We start from the raw sequence: 16,504 nt of genomic DNA, 5'->3' as shown, positions 1-16,504 counted from the left end.
AGGTCAGACACAGAGCGGGCCCTCGCCTGAGCACGTAAGCCCCAGGCCAAGCTGTCTCCCCCCCGCAAGGAGGCTGCCCCTGGGGTACCGTTTCACACCTCAGGTCTCCCCACCCCACCTTCAGAAGTCCCCGCCCACAGCGACAGCCGTGGAGCTCCCAGGCCCCCAGCCCCTCCCAAGAAGGTCTCATTGGCAGAGGTGTGAAGACAAGCGCAAATGTCCCCTAGGCAGCCCCGCCCACAGCGCCGGGCCACTCGGGGCCATGCTTCCCCCGATGAGGAAAAGCAATGAAGGGGCAGATTTCGGGACACCGGAAGACATTTGTCTTCTGTTTGTAATGGGGGACGGGGTTGGGAAGATTGTAGAAGAAGCAGGACTCCCCAGGAAGCCAACATAGTCAGTCCAAGGGAAGACGGCCCTCAGGAGGCCCAGGATCCTCATGTCCACGGTGGGTGGAGATGCCCCAGCCCTAGGAACCTCCCTGGGCCACACGGGACCCCTGCCATCCTAACCAAAGAGCTGGGACGGCATAATCAGTATGGACGTTGACGTTCCTCCGGCATCCACCAGACCCCCATCTGCTCGAGCAACACCACTTCCATGTTTGTATGCTCCGCCATTTTTTGTTGTGTGTGAGGGGGTGTTTGTGTTTAGGGGTGTTTCCTCCATGGATCCATTGCACCCAATGCTGTTGGATACTATTCCAGAACAAGCGAAGTCTCTCCTGCACTGAGGAAAACATCAAAGACTTAGGCCCAACTCCACCACCAGACATTACTTACGTGAACGCGCCATCAGGCCACGCGCACAGCAGACAGGACTCAGCGCCCTCACCCCACCGCCCCACTCATGCTGGTGACTGTCGGAGCCACAGCAAGAACTCGGGCACCCCCTGGGGCACAACACAAGTGGATCCTTTCTACACATTATGGGTCAACTGAGCAAGTCGGAGAGGCACACAGTTAGAGGTGAAGACTGAACAAGGTTATACCGGTCACCAGAACGTCTTCCAGCAGGAGGGGACCTTGGTGGACAGACCATCTGGGGCCATTTCTACAGGTAGACAGCAGGGGGCGCCTTGGGTGACCTGGGGCCAGTGCCCCAAATTTGCAGTGGGTGAAAACAGCACCCACTTGGTGAGTTCTCGTCAGGATCTGTGAGATTCTGTGCCTGCAGCTCTAAGCCCACCCTGTGTCGTGTCTGGCACGAAGTAAGTGCTCCTCGGACGATGGCACCTGACAGCCCAGGGCAGCTCTTGCCCGCAGCCACCTCAGATCCCTGCGTCTGAGCCCTGGACATAGGGTCATTGCTCGTTTTCCTTCTGGAGGATTCAGAGCTCAGGCCTGCCATCCCTCCCCCCTTCCCCCCACCCCAGGGGGCCAGGCAGAGACCTCAGCCCCAAATCCTTACAGATGAAGCCCAGGGCAGACACTGAGTAAAGACATCCTGTCCCTTGGGGCTTTAGGAATGGCAACTTTCTGTGTATCCCTGACCCCAAAACTAGACTCTACTCATGGTCTAAGGAGATCTGAGGGTACAGATGCATGTTTGAGATGGGGGGAAGGCCTCCTGAGAGGAAACCTGGACCCAGGGGTGGGAGCAGCCACCCCTGTAAGCTCTCTAAGCCACTTGTCTCCTCCCCCGGGGACCCATTTGGGTGCCTGCTCAAGCGTCTGAGCTGGCTTAGAAGGTGACAGCATCTGGCTTTTAGCAGGACAAAGAAATAATGATCCTCAGAGGATCTGATGATTACCTTGTGGTTTCCTTGGAAACCAAGTCCCCAGCTCACCTTCCTCAGGCTTCTTCTCTCTCCTGCCTTGATCTGGGCCTCACATCCAAGAAGGGCCAGGTCACTGCTGCAGAGGGCGGCCACCGATGGACAGGAAAGAACGCCACGATTTTCCTGTCTTTCATGCAGGGTCCATACATCAGCCCAGCTGCTGAGGGCAAGAATTCCTGCAAATAAATGTGGGAAGAGGGATGAAATTAGATCAACACAAGTCTGTAACTTCGAATCAAATAAGTGGTTCCGGCAACAATCACCATCAGTTGAAACATTTAGAGGGAAAGCCGATGGCTGTTTGGTCAATAGCAAGCCACGCCAAAGCATCGTGGCCAGCAAGGTCACAGGACCTCCCATAGACAGTGGCCCATCTGACGGGGCCTCTCAGACAGTTGGGGTCGAGCAGAGGCTGGGGCTGGGGCCATCCAAGTCTTATCTCCTCCATCATTCCTCTGTCCCATGCCTCAGCGAAGATGACCAGAAGAGTGGAGACGGCCGGGGCCTCTCTCTGGCCGCGTGGCCTCTCCGCAAGGCTGGCACGGACTTCCTCACAGCATGGCAGCTGGCTTCCCCCAGAGTGACTCTTCTGAAAGACAAAGAGGGAAACTACAGGCTTCCTGTGGCTCAGCCTCAGAAATCACAGAGTCCCTGTTGCCACATTCTAGGGTGGAAAGCGAGTCCTGGAGCCAGCCAGATTCAAGGGGCCACGGGTAGCATGAGGATGCGAATACGGAGAAGCATGGTCCGTTGGAAGAACATCTGCGGAGACTAGCTACCAGATGAGGAACCTTACCAGGGAGGGGGCAGTCCATCACCATCGGAACCCACAGATCATTTTTAGTGCCACTGAAATATCAGCAAGATGACTGTGTGTGCCTCCTGATACGGTGCGGTGGGAAGCCCAGTGCCGTCCATGGAGTGTTCTTGTTTAAAAAAAAAAAAAATTGAACTTCGCTCTCATTGAGCCTCTGATGCTAACATCCATTTCTGGGAAGCATAGGGGAAAGAGGTAAGCAATCCTATGAGGAAGCAAACAGAGGAGTCCAGAACGTGGAGCAATCCTCAGGAGAAATGCCTCGGCGTCTACAATTAGTCAAGAGCATTAAATTAAAAAGGAGAAGGAAGGGGATCGGCTCTGGTTTGGGAGCGCTTTAGGAGACCAACCTAAAGACAAAACCCCATGCGTGGACCTTTTCTGGATCCAGATTCCAGCAAACCAACCACAGAATAAAAAGACACTTTTGAGGCAAACAGGGACATTTGATTATGGACTGGCTATTAGGTGACCCAACGGGTTATTATTTGTTTTGTTAGGTGTGATCATGGCTTTGCACTTATAGAAGAAAATGCGGAGTCTGTGGTGTGTTTGCGGGGAGTGTGGAGGTGTGTTCAGAGAAAGACATAGAAGCAAAACACATTATGATCGAGATTTGATTTTATTTTAAATACTTGAACAGAAAGAAAGAAAGAAAAAAGAGAGGGAGGAATAGATGAAGCCAATGTGTCAAAGCCTTGCTAATTATCAAAGCTAGGTGGGTGATGGGCATCTGGGCTTTATGATACTATTCTTTCCACTTGTGTTCATGTTGGAAATAGTTCATAATAAAAAGAAAAATTTTTGAGGGGAGCCATTGAGAAGGAGACTTTATCCCCCACTGCTCCTGGCAGGGCAGCCTCTCGCCGGAACCATCCGTCACAGCAGAGCTCCGCTGCCCAGATCTCATCGAGAACAAACGCAGCCTTTCAAAGTCACCTTTCACAGAGCCAGAGGCCGGGTTTCTACGCGGATGCCTCCCACCCCTCCTGTTGTTAAGTGGGGGCTCTGCTTGGCGAGACAGCAAGTTTTCGCTCCTGAAGAACAGCAGGCCCCCCACCTCAGGATCGCTGGTCCCCAGCATTCCAGCCCCTTTGATGGGGGGGTGACATCGGCACCAAACAGATCCTGCAGACCACTGACTGCATCAGGGAGGGTTTGAAGCACACAGAGAAAAGAAGGTCAAATACATGGCACGTACAAGCCCACGTGTGCACATCCCCTGCAACATGAAAGGGAGAGAGAGGGAGACAAAGAGACTCAGTGAGGACTCATTGGCCACAGCCCGACCTTCTTCAGGCTGGATGATGTGATGCTCCTTCTCTGTAGAAAGAGGCTAAATTAGCAGTGCCCCCTCCTGACCCATCCCCCAAGGGATGTCTCTTCCTTAGGTTTGGAACCTGCCTGGTTTTGAAATTCCCTGCTAATTTCAAGGTCATGGTCCTCTAATCAACATCTGGGTGCCCCAGGGCCTGAATAGATGGCCCCGTGGGGCTTGGATGGGCTGACTCAGCCCTCCTGGGAGGGAAAGGAGTGTGGAGGGAAGATTGTGGGCCAGGGGGTCAGAACCCTGGGCTTAGCCCCAGACAGGCACCACTGGGAGAGTCACCGCTTCTCTGGGCCTCATTGGGGAGCCAGAGTGGGGCCTGATGCTGGACACCGGCCTCTGAGATTCTGCAAAGTGCAAAAGGGCGAGGAGTAAAATACTGAGCACCTGCTCACCAGGCCAAGGCTGATGGGCTGTTTGACATGCAGCAATGTTTCACAGACAGGCCTGAATCAACATCCCACCTTTCCAGGGACAACCCAGGCCAGCCCAGGATGTCCCCGGGGAGATGTCATCTGAACCCCTGGTCTTACCTGAGCACACGAGACTTGGAGCTTTGCAAAGAAGGCACATTGTTCGAGGTGTGACAGCACCGAGGGGATGAGTGATGTGTGTTGGCCCCGAGGAAAGTCACATGCCCAGTCGGGGAAGCCCTCGGACCCGGGAGAACTCTGTGGAACCATTGTGTAACCAAAGAATTCAACCCAAACGAGTATACCCAAGTTTTGTTCTTTCCCATAGTTAACGAGGTTGTAGAGTTTACCTTCCAGCTGGATGATGACATGAGAACACACTTGTGGGAGCACACGGGCACACACACACTCAGGCACACACAGAGGTCAATTGAAAGACATCAGACCACCCAGAGAATGAGTTTTTGTAGTCCCACCTGCAGACAAATGCTCTGCCCCACCCTCACCTTGGACCGTCCCATGGGTCTTGGGCATTTCCCTGTCCCTCTTACCAGGAAGGAAGGGAAGGCACATCCACAGGCTGCCCAAGTGGCACTAAACACATTGTGTCACACAATCAGGTAGGCAGTATAACTGGGAAAAATTCAAAAGAGTATATTTTTACTCTACCTTCTTATTTTTTAAAAAATATTCTTTCTTAATGGAGGTTCTTTCAATGTGACAGAATTATAGGGAATTATTCTTTTTGGGTTTTGGCGGGTTATTTTTTTTTTTTTTGGCTTATCTGTATTTTCAACTCTTTTTACAATAATCATGGAGAGCTGTTTCCATAGAAACCTCAGCACTATTGGCATTATTTGGGGCCAGATAATTCTTCGCTGCTGGGTGCTGTCCTGTGCAGTACAGGACACTTAACAGCATCACTGCTCTCTCCCCACCAGCTGCCAGTAATATCCTCCCAGTTGTAACAGTCAAAAACATCTCTAGACATTGCCAAATGTCCCCTGGTGGGCAAAATCACCCCCAGTTGAGAACCGCTGCTCAAAAGTATACCTGCTAAGACTGAGAATGGGTGGTCAGAGGATTGAAGGAAGACAAGGAAAGGGTAAGGAGAAAAATGATCAGGTATTCATGCTTCCCACGTGCCATCTTATCTAACCCTCATGGGAACTCAGTGGGGAGGCCCTACGATCATTCCCATCCTAGTGAGGCTAAATGGCTTGTCCCAACTCACATGGCTATTAAAAGAGTGGGTCATGAAAACCAAAAGGAAAGAGTTTCAAGAAGCCATCAGCAGTCAAAGACCGTAAAATACTCTTAAAAATGAACGTAAGTGAGGGCGCCTGGCTGGCTCAGTCAGTGGAGTGTGTGACTCTTGATCTCAGGGTTGTGAGTTCAAGCCCCACATTGGGTGTAGAGCTTACTTAATAAAAAATAAAATAAAAAAAATAGGTAGATTATTCCTAAAAATGAATATAAGTGGTACACCAACAGATTAGATAACTCAGGTGTCATGGAAAAGTTCCTAGAAAGACACAAACTACCAAAATCAACTCCAGAAGTACAAAATCGAAATATGCCTATAACAAGTAAAGAGATTGGATTAACATCAAAAAACTATCCTCAAAAAAAAGTCCAGGCCCAGATGACTCCATTGGTGAATTCAACCTGACATTCAAAGAATTAACGCCAATTCTTCACAAATTCTTCCAAAACATAGAAGAGGGGAGAACATTTACAAATTCATTCTGCGAGGCCTGTATTACCCTGATACCAAAAACATACAAAAACATCACAAGAAAATGACAGACCAATGTCTCCTATAAATACAAATGCAAAAATCCTTAACAAAATACTAACAAACCGAATCCAGCAACATATCAAAAGGATTACGCACCATGACCATGTAAGAGTCAGCCCAGGAATATCTGAAAATCAAGTAATGCAATGCACCTTATCAGTAGAATGCAGAGTAAAAACCACATGATCATTCACATAGATGCAGAGAGAGTCATTGACAAAATTTAATACCCCCTCATGATGAAAACATCCAACACACAAGGAGTAAAAGGGAGTTCTCCAACTTAACAAAGGCTATCTATGAAAATCCCACAGCTAACATCATACTCAGCAGAGAAAGAATAGATGCTTTTCCCTCTAAGATCAGAACTAGACAAGGATGTCTGCTCTTGCCATTTCTGTTGAATGTTGCACTGAGTTCTAGCCAGGGTGATTAGGCAAGAAAATGAAATAAAAGGAACGAAAGAAAGAAAGAAAGAAAGAAAGAAAGAAAGAAAGAAAGAAAGAAAGAAAACAAGAAAGAAAACAAGAAAGAAAGAAAACAAGAAAGAAAGAAAACAAGAAAGAAAGAAAACAAGAAAGAGAAAACTACTTTTATTTGAGGATGACATGATCTTGTATATAAAGAAACCTATGAAATCCACTAATAAAAACTGTTAGAGGGGCACCTCAGCTCAATCAGTTAAGCGTCTGCCTTCGGCTCAGGTCATGATCTCAAGGTCCTGGGATCAAGCCCTGCTTCAGGCCCCCTGCTCAGCAGGGAGTCTGCTTCTCTCTCTCCCTCTGCCCCGAACTCGTGCTTGCTTCTCTCCCTAGTGCTCACTCTCTCTCAAATAAATACATAAAATCTTTTTAAAAACTATTAGAACTAATAAATGAGTTCAGCAAGGTTGTAGGATACATGATCATATGTAAAAACCAATAGTATTTCTATATATTTGCAATGAATAATACAAAAAAGGAATTTAAGAAAATTCCATTTACAATAACATCAAAAGAATAAAATACTTCATCATAAATTTAGCAATAGAAGTGCCAAACTTATCCTCAGAAAACTACAAAATATTGTTGAAAGAAATTGGAGAAGACCTAAGTAAATGAAAATACATGCATGTTTGTGGAACAGAAGACTTAACGTTGTTAAGACAGCTCTACTCCCCAAATTGATCTATAGATTCAATACAATCTCTATCAAAATCCCAGCTGGCATATTTGCAAAAATTGATAAGATGATTCTAAAAGTCCTATGGAAAAATCAAGAGACCCAGAATAGCCAAAATAATCTTTAGAGAGAAGAAAAAATCTGGAAGACTTGCACTTCCCAATTTCAAAACTTATTACAAACCAACAGTAATCAAGACAGTGTGGTGCTGGCATAGGACAGATGTACAGAGCAATAGAATCGAATTGACAGTCAAGAAATAAATCCCCACACTTACAGTCAATTGATTTTCAACAGGGTGCCAATATCATTCAATGGGGAAAAAAACAGCCTTTTCAATAAAGGGTTCTGGGACAACTGGATATCCATATGCAAAAGAATTAAGTTGGGCCCCTACCTCACACCATATACAAACTTTTACTCAAAATGTATCAAAGACCTAAATATAAGAGCTAGTTATTAAACGCTTAGAAGAAAACACAGGCATAAATCTTCATGACCTTGGATTAGGCAATGATTTCTTAGATATGACATAAAAGTTCAAGCAATAAAAGAAAAAACAGATATGTTAGACATCATTAAACTTAAAACTTCTGTGCTTCAAGCACACCCTCAAGCAAGTAAAAAGACAATCCACATACTGGGAGAAAATGTTTGTAGATCATATATCTGATAAAGGGCTGGTATCCAGAATCTATAAACTCTTAAACTTAATAATAAAGAGACAAGTAACCCAACTGAAAAATGGGCAAAGGGTCTCAACATACATTTCTCCAAAAGAAGATATACAAATGGTCAATACATGTATGAAAAGATACTCAACATCATTAGCCATTATGTAAATGTACAACTACTTCAAGGAAGGAGTCTGGGAATTCCTCAAAAGGTTAAACATAGAGTTACCATAAAATCCAGCAATTCCACTACTAGATACAAACAGAAACGAAAACATATATCTACACTAATTAGCTTCTCTTTCAGACAGCAACACCAGCTGGCCAGGGACCCAGATTCTGAGACACAGCCTCACGCTACCCAAACCCCTCAAAGGCAGAGATCCAGCAGGACTGACTTAGGGCTGCAAATGGGGAGTGATTGCCAATTCCAGAAGGCAGCAGGTCCTTTCTTCTTGGTTTCCAGAGGAGAACATCCATTCATGGAGATATTACTCCTTGCCTCTGGAGCCAGTAACCTCTCAGACTCTCCCCAAGATGGATCATGTTTCCTCTGTCACTGCTCAGTCTGGCCAGCTCCCTGTTTAGTGTTTCCCTGTGTCCACACTTGGCACTTGATATCTGTTTTCTCCTGTGCTCCTACAGTAACCCTGGGAGGCTGGTGCTTTTATAGACACACCGATCTTTTTCCAAAAGCCCTGAGGCCAGATGTATTGTAGAAATCAGACTTCTTCAAACTTTAGAAAGGTGAAGTGATGCATCCAAGGGTGTGTTATGTAACACCCCCAATAGGCCTGGGGCAGCACCCTGTAATCAAACATTAATATTTCCACAGGGAGGTATATGAATATTCACCCTGAGTGAAATAAATATAAACTATGAATAGCTCTCATCAGCTCAGGACACGTTTTACAGAGTTGAGCTCTAACTAGCTCTGTCTGCTCTGAAGCCTCCTGCCCTCACCCTTCCACTACCATGCTCTTGAAACTTTGACCACATTGATTTTCTGCTTCCACCTTTTCCAAACAAAAGCCTGTTCTCACCATATTCTGTGGCCCCCAACTTGTGTGCCAAGCCCCAGTTTGGTGCTCTGAGTCCATCCTGACCTTCTGGCAAGAGCTCTTTGTATATATTAACCCTTTTTAGGCTGAGCCATGGACCACATGGGCACCAGTGGGATATATTGAAGAAGGAAATACCCTCTTTCCCCTAACCTCAGGAAAAAAGGCTCAGATCCCCTGACCCATACAAGGTTTCACCTCTTCTGGGAAAACGAAAAACTGGATTTGGCAGAGCAGGCCCTGTTTTGAGTCTGAGACCTGCCATCAACATCCCTGCTTTAGAACCTCCTATGCCTCCCGGTAGCCCGTTCCTTCCAATGACCCTTTTCCTCAGACTGGCCTTAGGAGAACTCAGTCTTAGTATGAGCCTCATCTAGGTAGATGCTAGGTGCCTTGGCAGAGGCCACTTTATTCATTCATTCATTCAATGATTATTGCCAAGGACCATCCCAGATGCTAGGGTTTTAACAGTGAATAAAACAGACAAGGTCCCCTTTCACTTGATTTTGTGCTCTAGTGGGGGTGACAAATAATAAACAAATAGATGCATAATGTAACATCAGGTGGCGAGAAGGTGCTGTGAAGAAAAAGAAAGCAGGATAAGGATATAAAGAAAGATGGGGACGCTATTTTAGATAGAGTAGTACACACAGCCTCTCTAAAGGGGAACATTTCAGTGGCAATCTGAATTAAGAAAGAGAGGGAGCCATGAGGATATCTGGAAGAACAGTACAGACAGAGAGAAAAAACAAATTCAAATGCCCTGAGTAGGAAATGAGCTTGCATTGAGGAAGGTGGAAATTGGGGCACAAAGGAGGCATGACCCATAGCAACTCTGATACCCAGCCAGGAGCTTCAGCGGTTAGCTGGAGCCTGATGGCCTTGGAGGGTGCTGTGGGTCAGGACTTAAAGGAAAGTGAGAAGAATGTGATTGGAAACTGGACGAAAGAAGATTCTTGTCATGCAAAGTCCAAAGGGTTAGCAGGGCTGTCACCTGTGGGAATGTGGAGAGCACATGTATTTCATGTGTTAGGTGATCGAGCCGAGGAGATTTCCAAGCAGAGTTCTGAAGGTTCCACCTCGTTTTTCTTGCCTGTTCTAGTGAAAAGAGATAGCAGAGAAATAAGCCAGAAGGAGTAGCTGTGAAATGTAAAGGAACAAGGACTTTCTGGTTTTTGAAAATCCATGGCTTCTCTCTAGATGGCAAATGATGGTAAAATTAAGAAATCGTTTCTGGAAAAAGAGCCAATCCAGAGAAATATCAGGAAAATGTGAGCTAAGATGAAGCTGAGGGTGGGACTGTAAGATCCATTATCGAGGACCAGAAGATGTAAGGGGCTGCTTTGGAGGACCATTCACTTAATAAAGCTTCCAAATAAGTTTGAAGGGGTCACTCCTCAGCAGTCTCAGCAGGATCCCAAAGTGGAGAAGGGTTTATCCCAAAGAGACTTGTCGGACGGAACAAATCCCAGTAAGATTCATAGGACATCCAAAAAGGTTTTAGGAGAACTGGATTGGCAGAAACACTGCCTGCCTTGAACTGATAGAGGCAGAGACAGTTCAAAATTAAAGGATGTCTTTGGACTTTCTAAATTCTACAGGCAGGAAGAAGGCTGAAAAAATCAATCAACTGCTAACATAAGCTGCTTTTCATGGAAAAGGAAATATGACTCTCAAGGCAAAACCAAGAGCCCATAGGGCAGAGCCAAGAGCCATGGAGAATTATTCCTAGCCATTAAGTTTCAACGAAAGAACACCCAACATTGAAAGTTCTGGTATATGTCATGATTGCTATTGGCCAATGACTCCCGTATGCCTCCTTTTTTTGGAATGGGGAGTGTCTATGATGATTAAGCCTCTCACAGTATTGTATGTTGTATGGGCGGGCAGGTGGAGGCGACAGCTAACTGTCTCTTCGGTTCCTGCATCTTTGGACCACGGGGAACTGTACCCAAAGAGCAATACTTGGGGAATCTCACCCAGGAAGCCTCATCTGTTCCTGATTTAGATTATGACGTTCCAAATTATGAGCTGTGATATGAGACTTAGGGGGACCTTGGGAGGAGGTAAGAATACTCCATATAGGAGGGACATGACTGACTGGGACCAGAGGACAGATTATGGCAGATGGCCCCAGATGATCCCCTCTCTTGGTGTTCACACTTCCTCCCATGTTGCATAGGAAGTCCTGTGTAACCAATAGGATATTGTAGAAGTGATGGCATGTGACTTCTGAGACTTGGTCCTTAAAGGGATTGTGGCTTCTGCCTTGCTCCCTTTTGGATCGCTCACTCTGGAGGAACCTAGCCACCATGTAAGGACACTCAAGCAGCCCTCTCGGTGAGTTTATGTGGTGGGGAACTGAGGCCTCCTACCAAAGCCAACCCCAGCTCACCATCGACACTAGTGACCTGTCCTGGGAGCAGAGCCTCTAGCCCAGTCAAGCCTACAGAGGACCACAGCCCTCGCCAACATGTTAGCTACAACATAATGAGATACCTCATATTTAAACCATTCAGCGAAGTCATTCCCAAATTCTTGACCTACAGAAACTACGTGAGATAATAAATGCTTATTGTGCATGGAGCCGCTAAGTCTGGGAGTAATTTGTTATGCAGTGGTAAATAACTAATACAAGTGGGCATCCATGCTTTGCTTAAATCCTTCCACGATCAGAGAATTCATTTATTCATTCATTCAACAGTTATTGAGCATCTACTCGGTCACCACCCCTCCGTGTGGGAGCACCATATCTCCCCACCCTGACTATGACGGACTTGGTCATGTGACTTGCTTTGACCAATGAAGTTTGAACAGAAGTGATTACATGCCATTCTAAGCAGAGGTTTTAGAGCCATTTCATGGTTCTACCACCACACTTCTCCCCCTACCCTTGCCCCCCACCCCCCACCTCAAATACAGCACTTTCCTAGCTGCTCCTTCAGGCTGAATCCTGGAATAAAGAGGATGTGGAGCAGAGAACCACAGGCAACATGTACCATTATCGAGAATAAACCTTTGTTATTACAACCGCTAAGTTTGGTGCTTACTATGCAGCATAACCCAGCAAAAACTGACCGATACAGTCACTGTGTCAATGCCTCATGGGATGCTGTGTTTGGGACCTCCTAATCCTGGTTCTCTTCCTCAGAATGCTTCCGGCTCATCACTCCTCTTCCCAATGCTCCACACAGTGGAGCCCAGGGCATAGCGGCCTTGTCCCTCCCAGAACCGGTGTCACACAATCACGCCACAGCTGCCTGAAACATGGGAAACTTTGCTGTCTGGCAACCTCACAGTCTGGAGCACAGAAGCCTCCCACATAGTTACAGAAGAATGTCCCTGGGGACCAAAAAGACGTCATGAGTCCACATTCTGAGGCTTGAGAACCTGACCCCTAGGACAGCCTTCTAACCTCCACAGAGCCTAATTAAATTTCTTAACCTAAGCCTAACGAGTTTGGTGATGTGGTTTCCAAGCCCACAGCAGATTCAAAGGTGCAAACTTGAGGTAAACTGATATAGGCAATAAGGCGAAATCCAGGAAAGAAACAATGGAAGGCTGGATGTCCATCCCAACTCGCGACCACTCTGCAGGATCATCGTTGAGGTGCCCATTTTACAGGAGAGCAAACTGAGGCTCAGCTAGGTTAGTAAATTGCCCAGTCACAACCTTGGCTGTAAGGATTCACACAGGCATACAGTGGCTACTCCATGAACAACAGCTCCTGGGGTTGATTTTGACCTGAGGAGGGGCAGAGAAGTACCCCAAGCATTCCCTCACCCCATTCCCTTCAGGGAGGTGCAGTGGGATTCACATCCCCCCTCAGGAGAAGTGATGCATGGCTCAACACTGCAGGTGGGCACAAACAGAGCCCAGAGGAGGAGTCTGGGGTCAAGCAGCATGCTCAGTCAGGAGACTCTGGCTAAGACCAGAACCACCCCAGAGTTTTGAAAGCCTTAATGAACTCCTTCCTAGGGTTGATTTAAATTTTTTTAAATTTTATTGTGGTAAAATATACCTAACATAAAATTTATCATTTTAGCTATTTTGAAGTGTACATTTCCACAGCATTAAGTACATTTCCATCCACACCACCCATCTCCAGAATTTTTTCATCTTCCCAAATTGAAACCTCATACCCATGAGACACTAACTCCCCATTCTCCCTTCCCCCAACCCTGGTGACCACCACTCCACGTTCTGTCTTCTTTGACTTCTCTAGGGCCATCCTGTAAGGGGAATTATATAGTTTTGTCTTGTCGTGATGGGCTTATTTCACTTGGTAAAATATCTTCAAGGTTCATCCACATTATAGCAGGTGTTAGAATCTCCTTCTTTTGAAGGCTGGAATTAATATTCCTTTGAATATATATGCCACATTTTGTTTCTCTGCTGATGGACACTTGGGTTGTTCTTACATTTTGGCTGTTGTGAATAGCCAAACAGGGATGTATACATATCTCTTCTAGACACCTGCTTTCAATGCTTTGGGGTATATAAACAGAAGTGGAATTCCAAGCCCATATGGTAATTCTATGTTTAATTTTTTGAGGAGCTGTAAAACCATTGTCCCCAGCATCGGCACCATTTTCCATTCCCACCAGCAGTGTACAAGGGATCCAATTTCTCCACGTCCTTGCTAACAGGTATTATTATTTTTTTAATAATAGACATCCTAATGGGTATGAAGGCATATGTAATTGTGGCTTTGATTTGCAGTTTCCCAATGATCAGTGATATGGAGCATTTTCTCATGTGTCTATTAGCTGTTTGTACATTTTCTTCAAAGAAATGTCTGGTCAAGTCCTTTGCCCGTTTTTTAATTGGGTCATTTGTTTTTTTGTTGCTGTGTTGTAGAAATTCTTTATATACTGTGGATATTAACCTCTTATCAGATCTCTGGTTTGCAAATATTTTCTCCCATCCAGTGAATTCTCTTTTCGCCCTGTGGATGATGTCCTTTGATCACAAAAATTTTTCATTTTGATGAAGATCCAATTTCTCTATTTTTCCTTTTGCTGTCTGCGCTTTTGGTGTCATATCCAAGAGATCAGGGCCAAATCCAATGATGTGAAACTTTTCCCCTATGTTTCATCCTAAGGATTTCATAGTTACAGCTCCTGCATTTAGATCTTGGATCCATTTTGAATTAATTTTGTGTACAGTGTGGGGTAAGGGTCAAATTTCACCCTTTTGCATATGGAGATCCAGTTTTTCCGGCACCACTTGTTGGACAAATTATTTTTTGCATGGACAAACACAAAAGCTATGTACCTAGCTCTTACAGAACTGTAAGCCAAAATGAATATACAAATTAAACACAAACAAAACAAATGAGCAGTAAAATTCAAACAGCAGTAAATGAACATAAAAGATGGTGTTATTTTGTTCAAACTAAATCACCCGCGGCTCAGCGGTAGCAAAGCAGGTTCCGTGGGTTGTCTCGCCACTGTTCTCCACTGGGACCACTGCCTGGATACCCCTGCCCCTTATTAATCTGCCTCTGTTCTGTTCCCATCAGCCGGGACATTTAATACTCCGCTGTGATCACACACACACACACACACACACACACACACACACACACGGTGAGCATGAAACCACATGGCAACGTGCATTCACTCGTGTCATCCAGGAGGGCAGAACGGAGTGTTTCAGTTGTCATTCACGTGAAACCCCCAAATTTAAGAATTCTTGTAAAGAAGTTGTGAATCTTGAAACTATGCCTGAGGATTCCAAGGAGTCATGGACGCCATGTCAGAAACCCTGAGTTTTGCAACGACATGGATGGAGCTAGAGAGTATTATGCTAAGTGAAATACGTCGGTCAGAGAAAGACAAATCATAAGATTTCACTCACATGTGGAATTTAAGAAACAAAACAAGCAAAGGGGGAAAAAAGAGAGAGGGAGAAAGACAAGCCAAGAAACAGACTCTAAGGGGCGCCTGGGTGGCTCAGTCAGTTAAGCGTCTGCCTTTGGCTCAGGTCATGATCCCAGGGTCCTGGGATCCAGCCCCTTGTGGGCTCCCTGCTCAATGGGGAGCCTGCTTCTCCCTCTCCCTCTGCTTATGCGTGTTCTTTCTCTCTCTCTCCGTCAAAAAAAAACAAAAAACTGGGGCACCTGGGTCCTGGGATCGAGCCCCGCATCGGGCTCCCTACTCTGCTGGGAAGCCTGCTTCTTCCTCTCCCACTCCCCCTGCTTGTGTTCCCTCTCTCGCTGGCTGTCTCTCTCTCTCTCAAATAAATAAATAAAATCTTTAAAAAAAAAACAGACTCTTAATTACAGAGAACAAATTGAGGGTTACCAGAGCGGGAGGGGTGTGGACAGGTGAAACAGGAGATGGGGACTAAGGAGGGCCCTTGTGGGGATGAGCCCCGGGTGATGTATGGACTCGGTGATCACTATATCGTACACCTGAAACTAATAAAACACTGAATGTTAACTCTACTGGAATTAAAATAAAAACTTAAAAAAGAAGAAAGAAAGAAAGAAAGAAAGAAAGAAAGAAAGAAAGAAAGAAAGAAAGGAGGGAGGGAGGGAGGGAGGAAGGAAGGAAGGAAGGAAAGAAGAAAAGATGCTGAGTTTGGTAGATGCAGCACAAAAGCCCAGACTGGATGGGATAACAGGGGCTTTAATACATAGTTAAAGGGTTCAGTTTGCAAATGTGAACAACTGACTTCGGGGGGCAGGGTTGCGTGTGTGCAGCTGAGGCTTGCTTAAGACAAATGCGTCTTTTCTAGCTCTGGATTCCTAGGCTAACCTCAAGCAGGCCACACCCCGACTCCCCCCACTCCACCCCAATCTCCCAACCTCTAGGGACACCCGCCCCTCTCTCCAGCCCCTCTCCCCAGCCGCCACCTCATCACACCGCTCCTTCCTCCTCCCTCTAAGCTGTTGTCCTCCTTTCGTTTTGCTCTGAGAACTTCCTCAACCCCCAGCACACCCGCCCTGCGCCTTCTCTCCTGATCCCGGAGGATGTGCCCTGGCTGAGTCCAGAGCTGCCCCCCCAGGCCGCACGGAGCCGTGCCTCTCAGGCTCAAGGACGGGGGTCCTTCTACTAGGTGTCCCCTCCTCCTGCATCCTGGTGTTCCTCCCCTTCATTCTCCTACCTTGAACTTCAGAAACTCACTCTCCATCTCTCGCCCCCTTCGAATGCCACCTTATTTCTCTCTCTCCCTTTGGAAAGCGAGGGTGGCCTCCACCCGCTCCGCTTTCACTTCCATTGGCTCAGAAACCCACTCCAGGCAGGCTTGCAAGCGAGACTGCTCTTGTCAAAGGTCGCCTGGATCCGGGATGCGGCTTAGCAAGTCCCGGGTCAGCCCCGTGTGCATCGGGACCCAGCCGCACATGACGCAAGCCCCTCCCCCTTCCTCTGAACCCCTCCTGGGGCCTGCCCCGCCTGGTTTTCCTCCTCCCTCCCTGGCTGTCCCTTCCCAGCATCCTCCTTCCTCAGGGCCCAGCCTCTG

At 46.7% G+C, this 16,504-nt stretch overlaps 1 long non-coding RNA gene across 5 annotated transcripts; it reads right to left on the bottom strand.

Annotated features, from left to right (window-relative positions):
* Positions 1 to 316: 316 nt before the first annotated feature.
* Positions 317 to 16,427, bottom strand: LOC103679429. Of its 5 annotated transcripts, XR_572929.2 has the most exons (6): positions 16,148 to 16,427; positions 6,235 to 6,265; positions 4,889 to 4,970; positions 4,458 to 4,595; positions 1,790 to 3,819; positions 317 to 729 (listed from the first exon to the last, which is right to left on the bottom strand). It is a non-coding gene; the product is annotated as an uncharacterized LOC103679429 (long non-coding RNA). The 5 variants fall into 5 exon arrangements; XR_572928.2 differs by lacking the exon at positions 6,235 to 6,265; XR_005837153.1 differs by lacking the exon at positions 6,235 to 6,265 and having other exon boundaries at positions 317 to 724.
* Between the last annotated feature and the right edge of the window lie 77 nt (positions 16,428 to 16,504).

This window comes from Ursus maritimus, unplaced genomic scaffold, assembly GCF_017311325.1.
Source record: "Ursus maritimus isolate PB19 unplaced genomic scaffold, ASM1731132v1 scaffold_23, whole genome shotgun sequence".
NCBI classification, from domain to species: domain Eukaryota; kingdom Metazoa; phylum Chordata; class Mammalia; order Carnivora; family Ursidae; genus Ursus; species Ursus maritimus.
The sequence above is the reverse complement of the archived record's forward strand: the minus strand, read 5'-3'. Positions and strand labels throughout refer to the sequence as shown.